Source organism: Echinops telfairi, unplaced genomic scaffold, assembly GCF_000313985.2.
Source record: "Echinops telfairi isolate 266 unplaced genomic scaffold, ASM31398v2 ScPeMD7_7420;HRSCAF=8458, whole genome shotgun sequence".
NCBI classification, from domain to species: Eukaryota; Metazoa; Chordata; class Mammalia; order Afrosoricida; family Tenrecidae; genus Echinops; species Echinops telfairi.
In genome coordinates, this window is record NW_022111320.1 from 16,160,852 (window position 1) to 16,170,809 (window position 9,958).

General features: G+C 45.7%; 1 non-coding gene across 1 annotated transcript; it reads right to left on the reverse strand.

Annotated features, from left to right (window-relative positions):
• Nucleotides 1-2,831: 2,831 nt before the first annotated feature.
• LOC115872200 lies at nt 2,832-2,937 on the reverse strand. The gene has a single exon (XR_004047732.1). It is a non-coding gene; the product is annotated as a U6 spliceosomal RNA (small nuclear RNA).
• Between the last annotated feature and the right edge of the window lie 7,021 nt (nt 2,938-9,958).

The window sequence follows — 9,958 nt, forward strand, 5'->3', positions numbered from 1 at the left end:
AGTTATTGCGTGGCTTCTTTTACTTCTCCTTGATATTCAAAAAGTATAAAAACTATGACTGAGCCCAATTAAAAATTCTGTGGGTGGAAGGTATTAAGTTTTATTTTCACCTAAAACAAATAAACTCAAGTTCATAGCCAGCCTTCCTGTCTATAGTCATGGAAGGGAATCCATGATTCCACAATCATGGAAGGGAAAAACCTGAAGATTTTTATCCAAATATAGGTTTTTAAAACTTACAACCTCCATCCAAACATATTACAGAAAGCCACTAAATTCTGCGCTCAGACTAATGCTGAAGAGAGCTGCTCTCCCTGTGTCTCAGGGCTTTGATCTTACCCGAAAGTCTGAGCACCAAGAGGCCCCCTCCCCAAGAATTTGGTATTAAGAAGGGAATGGACTATTTCTCAGGAACCGGTTCTGCCACAGCTCGACAAAACCTTCCAGCCGGAAGCATCTCTTTTTCTCGGACTACTTTTGAAAGTGACCATGGATGGTGCGTACGGAGACTCAAAGCAGCCCATTGGCATCCCTTGCCTGGGGCAGGAGGTCAAGAAGAGAAATAGCACAGCTCGTGACTACCAGAAGATGCTTAACCAGCTTCTTCTGATAGCAAATGTCTTCTGATAAGCAGATGAGCCTCTTTGGATCAATTATATGTTAAACCAAAATCTTCTTATGGGCCGTGGGGCATGGGCCATCTGGACACACGTGTTGCGCTCATGAAGGGGAAAAGCCCAACAATGAGCTGACACAAGGACTCTTCTGCCCCCTCACAGCATCCTAGCCCACAGAGACCTGCGGGACCATCAACAGTCTGAGCACTCCGAGCGCTTGCGTTCACTTGGGGATTGGGGTGGGGGTGGGAGTGGGGAATTGATTTTTTTTTCCTCTCTCTCTTTCCCATGCTTCCTGTTGCTAATTTTCAGGCAACACCTGTCACCAGTAGTCTTGACTTTCACAGTTTTCTTTTGAGTCTCTGGATATTTTTTCTCATCCTTGTTCTAAGGTTTATCAGAGGAAACACTTGCCCTCCCAAGGATGGCCTCCGTGCTGTGACAGATTAATCCAAGTTGAGCGAACTTCCTTCAGACAGAGGACACTAATTATTATGAAGGCACTTAGAACACAATGAAAGCTGACATCTGACAGACCATTCCCTGCCAGCTCGGCATTGTCTTAATGTCAGCCCCGTCAGTTCCCAGCCTTAATTACATCCTGTTTACAAACATTAGGTCTGACTTCAGATGAAGCCTTAACAAAGGTTGGCAAAGGTCAGGGTCACATCACAAGGATGTTATCTGTCTGTAGCCTCCTCTGGATAAACCAGACAGTAGAGGGCTGATTTGGGAGATAGCTTTCAGAGTAGAGAAATGCACTGTGGCCACCGGGCTATCTAATCTCTGTGGACACATTTTCACCCAATCTACTAAGTCTCTGTGGCAGGGAGAGGGGCCTAACTTAAAGGACCAGCATGGGGCTGCCTTGTTATCTGAAATTCCCTCAGTGCAGAAGCGCCAAAGGTGTTGGGAAAATCTCCCGATTCAGCAGGAAGACATCGTCATTCTTTGCCACTGGATCAAGAAAAACGCGCGTAAAGAAAATTAAAAAAAACAAAACAAAAAACCATAGTTAAAATGGGAGCCCGTTTCAAAGCTGACCAGCCGACTTCCTTGCATATAATCGGGTTTGCTTTTTAACCTTATCGTGACTGAAATGCTTTCCTATTGGAGTCAATTGACCAGGTTTTTCTTCAGCCAAGCACGCTTTAGATTCATGTTACGTGCTGGATTTGTAGCTATCATGTCAGATTTCCATTCTAGCAGATCAGACTGGGCTCTCTTAGAATCTCAGTCCAATCCCTCAGGAGTCTGGGTGGGGCACAAAGCTAAGCAAGCGAGTTAACGGCCCCAAAGTTGGGGGATTTAACCCACCCAGGGATTCCTTCCAAGACAAGCCTGACCATCCGCCCCCCACAAGCATCAGCTGGAAAGCACAGCACCTCCACATTAAGAGCAAGGTTACACTAAAAATTAATATTATAACCCATCGATATTTGGGGGCTTTGCCTCAGGGGTCATGGTCAACCCCTGACAAATACAAGTAGGAAAACAAGGCCCAAGAAGGTCAGAGGAACTCGGCTCACTGCATCCGAGCCCACGGCCACGGCCAGGCTCCACGCCCAATCTCCCACGCCCCGTCTGGAGTCCTCTCCATCTCCCCCAGAAGCAAGCCTGATTTTTCATTTCCGTGGCATTCTTCTGGAAATGGACATCGAATTACGAGTCATCTGTTTAACAACTTATTCTATTTGCCCCTTCAGCCTTCTCTCCAAACCAAATACCTTACATTCTTTTCATCTTTTTATAGGTTCCTGTTTTCCAACATCCAAGTACCTTTAACTGTTCTCCGCTAGACACCCTCCTCTAAGTTTTGAAATGTCCATCGCACACGGAAGCACCCACTCGATTAACTTCTACAACTCTAGGGGCTCATTTAGTTCTTCACCATTCCGAAGGCCTTTATACTTAGCTACATCCCGGCCATTTCTGAATCGGAGGCCAATCACTCTCGATTGTTTCAGTCAGCTTGTTCCCTGAATATACAGTTCACATAATTTCAGTGAATTCCAGGTGTGTTTCTAATAATTCTGTCATATAGTTTTTCCTCTCTGACCACGATTTTGTGGAAATGTTCTCCTTCTGCATTCGGGTCCTTCCTTAGCTCCTGTCTCACCCTGTCTTCAACCCCGCTTCAGGCCACCGACTGGCTTCCAGGCCCAGTGCTTTAGTGCGTCCGCCCCTACCCCCAGTTTACATTTCCTCTTTTTTTAAGATATGGAACGCTTCATGAATTTGCGTGTCATCCTTGCGCAGGGGCCAAGCCAATCTTCTCTGTATCGTTCAATTTTAGTATGTGTGCCGCCGAAGCAAGCACCAGTTTACATTTCTTATAGCCAATAGACAACACTGAAATCCTTGGGTAGAGTTGTATTTCCACCTGTCCTCATTCTTCCATTTCAAACACAGTAACTCTGAAAAGGGAATCTTTTCCTGATCCCCTTTCCCAGTGCTCCCTTAATCCCTAATTTTTCCTTTGGAGAGACTTCCTCAGTCCTATTTACTACACCATCGGGAGAACTCGTTCCCTCCCAAGAGCCTCCCGTAGTACCTGGAACGTGGTAAACAAGCCAACAAACCAAAACCAAACCAGTTACCCTTGAACTGATTCAGACGCATGGCAACTCCATGTGTGTTAGAGCAGAATTGTGCGCCAAAGGATTTTCAATGATTACTGTGTTGGAAGTACAGTAACTCACAGAGAGTGTTCTTCCAAGGTGCCTCTGGGTAGACTCAAACCTCCAACCCTTTGGTTAGCCATCAAGTTCTCTACCATGTGTACCACCCGCAGAAGGTCCGTCGTAACATTGAGGCATGAGTAAATGAGTGGAAAGGGAAAGAATCAACGCACAGACGGATACGTTTGGTGAAAGCACAGGAGGCGGTGAATCGTTCCTCCACGGTATTCTGAGTCCTCATTGCCACTTCCTCCTCCATGGCCATCCCCTCATTCATGGCTTCTATTGGCAGAAAGAGGAACTACTACAAGTCATGGTTGGCTTACTTGCCCTACTAGCCCTTCCTGATGGTCACTGTGCATAGACAGCATTGCACAAACACCAGAGCTCCCCTCTTACCTCAAAAGCAGACCCTTTACAACAAATCCTAGAAAATATTCTAATTTATTACCTAAAAAATGGCAAGTAGCTCTAGGCCTAGGTCCAACTCCTGCCAAGTGTGACTTACTCTGTTCCCCCAGGATGACAATGAAATGCTGTTAACTACCCTTTGACTACAATCCTCTGAACAGGTGTGGACCCCTAACATTCTGTGGTCTAGACCAGATTCCCCCGCTTATGGGAGATTATGTCATTTGGGACGGCATCCAAGGTTTGGCTGCAATAAAGATGTATTACAGCCTCGCTGCTCAGGCATCGACCGCATGCACATTGGGAAGCAGATGAATCTGCCCATCAAGTGAGCAGTACGGGGCTATCTGACAACAAACTTGACTTACGGTAGTAAAATTGAGGTTACCGTGAAATTGAACTAAAATCCCTAGGTGTTAGAGTGTTCTAACTTGCTTTGCTCCCTGAGATGAGCTACCTAGTTCAAAAGGCAATAGGACGGCAAAGGTGGTTGTTTTTTTTTTTAAGGGGGCAAAAGTTGCATTCTGAGCTATTTCATCCTGCAGAGCTGTAAATGTTTGTTGTGTCTGCCAGCTAGTGGCTGGAATGTCCAGTGGGAACTTTTTATCAATTAACAAAAGGAATGGGGGGTGGGGGACAAGGGGTAAGCAAATGGAAGAATGAGTTCTTTCCCGTAAAGTCTTGAGGAAGTGTGATAAAGCCGGCGTCTTTTGTGTGCATTCCATATACATTTCAGTGCTAAGCACAGTTTAATGATGGACAATAACCATCTCCTATCTGGGTCACACAGACACATTAGTGGGTCTAGGTGTAAGTCCTAGGACACGATCAAGAATCAGAGGGCTTTGAAAACACCAGGCACATCTGCAGCCTCTTCCTACGCCTGAAGAATGACTGCTTGCCTTTTGTGTTCAGGAGGGTTGTTTTACCTCCATGGCATTTGCATGTCAGTCGTACGCACAACTCACTGTCCCATCAGAATAGGGTTACAGCCAATGGCGAACACCTCCAGAAACGCAGACACAATATTCCACAAGAGCCCTCCCTACAGGGGAAGGCAGTCAGTGCTTTACTAACCCAAACAAGCAAATCTAATTGCAGGAGCAAAGGAACGGAAGGGGTCCTAATGGAAACCGTGTCAGTAAGCTAGCACAGGCCTTTCCATTGGGGGTGTGCAGAAGTTCAGAGCGTAAATGAACTCCAGAATTCCTAGCACACTCACACGCTAAGATGTTTGATTTGTGTGCAGGGTAACCTGGGCACAGGTTTTCATAAAATGCCAAGTTTTCCAAAAACAAGAAAAGAAACAGCCAACCCCCAAATCCAGAGCTCTTAAGCAGAGTCAAAGAAAATGCCATGTTTTACAAAGTGAGTTATTTGGCAATGGATGGCTTCAGAAAAAGTGACTAAAGGGCTCAATGTACAAAGAAGAAGGGAGCGTTGAAAGCAGAGAGTTTGTAGCCGTGAGAGGGAGTAGCCTTTCCCAGGGCATATTAACAAGGGATCGGGATGAATGGAGAAGTTGTGGTGCCCACACCGACCATTCAAGACTGGTGGCCAACATGTGCCCTTCCATTCCACTATCTGGATCCAGAGCAAAACGATCTGTTTTTTCCTATTTAAAACAATGCTAAATGTGATTGCGACACACGTGCATGAGATAAGACCGGTGCCCCTCCATACCCGCACCGACATCGGATGAGGCCCTGTCAATGTGTGCAGGGTCCCTCCTGTGTCTCCCACTTCAAAGCAACCGCTTCAAAATGCCTATCTGAAGAGAGAGCTGGGCCCATTTTTAAATCAACTTTTCCATCATACGCAATTCCACTCAGAAAATAGAAATAATGAGCATAATTTTCTGGCATTCTGTTTAGCGAGTGGAATGTCTTTTAATTCCAAGAGACGTATGAATCAACAGTTCTACATGAAAATAAATAAATAAAAAGAGAGAAAGAGCGAGCGAGCAAGTGAGCGAGCAGGGTTTTCCACAGAGCTCTGCCCGCATCCCACAACTGAGAGGGCAATGCCTTACGAGAAAGGCAGGAGGGGGCGCCTGCCCGAAGCCCACTCCCACCTTCCATCACACCATGGCAGCAGCTCTCCTGTGCTTTGTCCTAGTGAGGTGGAGCGTGCAGAAGGAAAAGGGAAAGAGAAATGGTATTGTTGTGTCTGGTGGGCTGGGGGCGGGCGGGCGTGGGGGTGAGGGTTGGTTTACAGGAAACCCTGAGGAAATAGCACTGTTTATGCTTCAGGGGTCTTCAAACTTTTTAAACAGGGGGCCAGTTCACTGTCCCTCAGACCCATTGGAGGGATGGACTATAGTTTAAAATAAAACTATGAACAAATTCCTATGCACACTGCAATATCTTATTTTGAAGTGAAAAACAAACGGGGCAAAAACAACCAGCGGGCCAGATAAATGTCTTCCGGCGGGACGCATGTGGCCCACGGACCATAGTTTGAGGACCCCAGTTCTAGACAATCCCTGCTCACTGCCTCACTCCATGTGTCTGCCCAAATCTCCAAAGAGCAGAAAATCTGCCAATCTATGTAGGGCCACCCACCTCGGCAAATAGCGCTCACCACTTACTCAGGATGGACCTCTGTGGACAGCCACACAGAGTCAATATTAATCTCCCTACTTTGCAGAGGCGAACATTAAGCCAATCTACTTAGCAGATGAGGAGTGCTGGTGGCATAGTAGTTAATATGTTGGGGGGCCAACCACAGGACAGCAGTTCAAAACCACTAGCCGCTCCTTGGAAGAAAGGCAGGACTTTCTACTATTGTAAAGAATGACAAATTCTGAAACCCACAGAAACCGTTCTAGCCTGTCCTATAGGGTCGCTGTGGGTTGGCATCAACTTGATGGTAGTGAGGTTTGGCTTTGTTTGGTTTTTTTACGTAGTAGATGATCAAACGGGAACTTTTGAACTTCTGTGTGTCTGGCTCTAACACATGAAATTGTCCCACTCTGCCTCCCTGGTCCCTGTGCAAGCTTGGGCTCGAACTGAGAATCTGGGTTATGAAGAGAAGTGCTCGCTTCCACATTCAAACTAGTCCTTGGTATACAGGCGCCTAATACTTCAGCCTAAATTAACAAAACTGCAGGTGGGAGGCTGGAGGGAGAATTACCTATCACTAAGTAACAAGGAATTTAGTAGAAGTTACTCATCCTACTGTCTAACACAGAGGGAGCACTCTCTGTTAGACTCTCCTACAAACTCTACTTGAATTTACAAAGAGAAATTGTAGCATATGAGGATTACATCGTACTTTTCCTCTGAAAGAGTTCAAAGCATTTTTCATATGACGATTTCGGGTTTTGCTTGAGAGAAAAATAAAAATTTATAAAAAGAAACCCCTGTGAAACATTATAAACAAACTCTAGGAAGCATCTTTTGAATAAATTGACTTCCTTCTTCCCCAAAGAATTTAGGCATGTTGAGGGCAGGCACACGGGAACACTAAGACTATTCATATGCAAATGCACAATCTAGGTAGAAGTATGAAGAGGGGAAAACTACTGCTTGGCAATTACGACGACCACTGTGTCTGCACGGACTTCAGTTCTCGGCTTCTTTACGATCAAAGTGAAGACGGAGAAAAGATGGTTTCTCTCTAATTCTCATTATCCAAAAGAGAAAAATATTACAGAAAGAAAAACAAACAACCTTCCCTACTTCTAAACGCTGAGAGGAACGTCGGTGAAGCAGGGCTTATAAGACCCTGAAGAAATCCTTAGATGGGGTCTTCCTTCCACCGCTCTTTAATAGAAAGCACCCAGGTTTTCCTCACACGACCCTGCTGGAGCTGACCCGCCACAGAAGAGAAAGGAGCATGATTAATCCACAAAAAGCTCTGTGCGTCAGATCTAAACGGCATATTTCTTCTTCAGAGTGTACATCTGATTTTTATAAGCATGAACAGTATGCTTGAGCCTTTATACCTCTCATCTCAAGGTCTTGTGCATGTTTAGCAATAAAGCCACCAGTTGCTGTAAAACTCAAAGGGTTTTTCTCCTTGAAGGGAACACCTCTCGGCTAGTCATTATGTATCTCAAGCTCTGTGCTCAGGAAGCATGCTCCCGCTTCTCTTGGCAACCTGGTGGAGGTAGCTCATCGACAGGGAAGGGGCAGAAGACGCTGCACTGTGAAGCACCTTGCCCCGGGTTGCAGACCACCAAGGGCAGGATTGAGACGCCACGCCAGGGGTGTCTGATTCTGGAATGGCGCTCTGCGTCATCACGGTCCAGATCAGATCTGCAATCTGCTCGCCACGGGGGTGGGGTGGGGTGTCAATGCAGTGCTCACCAATGGGTATTTCCAGACTCTGGTAAAGAGGAACATTTTTCTAGTCCATTCACATTGCTCTTAGGACAATTCTTGAAGGGCAAGAGCACAAAACAAAGCCAGGCATAGATGCCTATTGATCGGACCCGGCATTTGAAATCATAACCTGGATTATTTTTTGAAATCTATGTAACAACAGACAGTGAACAGTACAACCTGTGGGGAAAGTGAACAGTGTCCATATGAAAGGTAAGAAATGATTACAGGTTACATGTGGCACAGGCAAGAGGAACTTCCTTTCCAGGTAACCAGTCAACTCAACCCCAGTTGAAAGGAACCAATGGTCATCATGGATTGTGTTCTAGATGAAATCAGCCGGCAGCCAAAGCAAACACCCAAAACATCAAGGACCATAATACAAAACACCAAATGCAACCATAGGGCATCACTGCCCTGGTGGACAGCTGTGGAGAGACCAAAGACTGAATGAGTAAAAGGACCTCCATCACCTCTTAAATCTGGGCCAACGACTTCCAGATGGGTTGTTGGGCCTTGTGAGAAAATGGAACTAAGAAAGCTTGCAACGCCGTTGAATTTCAGCTAGAAAATACCAACAGTTAAGTTGATGATCGCTTAGTTTAATTCATACGTCAACAGAGTTATATAAATCAGGTCATCTTGTGAGTTCTTTTGAGTAGATTGTGTCTGTGAATGTTGCGAAGGCTTTAAGCATGTGGGCATTTTAAGTATTAAGAAAAGAAACAAAGCGATTGCTAGTTTGCTCCAGCACAGTCATATCCAACACAGGAAGCATCTTCAAGAGCATCGACACAGGACACTCTCTCTCTTGAAATCAGTCTATAACACTCAAACCCCAGAGTTCTCCAGTCATCTTAGAGAGTAAAGCTTCACAACTACTGCTCCTTGTAGTACATTCCAGAAGAGAGCTCCTGGGTGACCACTGCTGGTAGCTTTCTTTCTCATAAAGACATCCCCTGAACAATGAGGGGCCCAAGTCTACCCCAGGACCCCCATCCATTTATCCTCAGGCGCATTGGGAATCCAACGATATAAACAGGAATAGCCCTCGCGCTCAAGGAGTTTACAATCCAAAGAAAAGGTGAGGCGCAAAATATCACATATGAATAGCTTTTTAATTAAAATTATTTAAGAGAACAGCTGGTACCTACAAGTCAAAAACAATCTGAAAGGGAGCTTAGATTCCTAAGGGGAAGGGGTGCTCAGTAAGTTTTCAACTACCCAGAAGCACTCCCAGGAGAATGCTTTCTAAAATAAATTTTAGAAGCCTTTTTTCATTGCATTCTGGGCCTAGCCTCCAGCACTGGTGAACAGACTCATGGTTGAGACTGGTCACTAAGCTGAAATTTCTGGTAGCCAATGGCAACGTGGACTCTATAAATTAAAAAGCCTGGATAAATACAAATATATGTGCTAACTGTATATTTTACCGTCTCGTTTGGGGGTTTTCATTTTGTTTTATTTCTTCCTTACCACCTTCACAGTCTCCAGACACCTTCGTCGCAACTCCAGGAACGGTTCTCCCTCTGAAACTTGACAACGAGTGAAAAAACATTGACGTTTCCCCGCATTTCCTTTCAAACACATGGGAAGTGGACAAGGAATCACTGGGCGAACGGAAACCATCTGCGTAAAACCAAGTTGTATGCAAATCTACGAGGAAGCATCCTCGCAATCAAATTAGCTGGTGACTCCATACCCTCCCGGGTCGGGAACACGAAGGCACTGGACGCGTGATTACGGTGTGGCTGTGACGGCTGTGCTCTAGACCAGGGAAAACGCCTCTCTGGGTGCCTGGGTGTCTCAGAAAGAAGGAGGCAGAGTCGAAAGGAAAGATGGGGAACCAATCAGTAGCCTGGCTTCTGGCCTCAACCACCACCCTGAGCACCAGCTAACAAACATCAAGCGGCTATTCGGA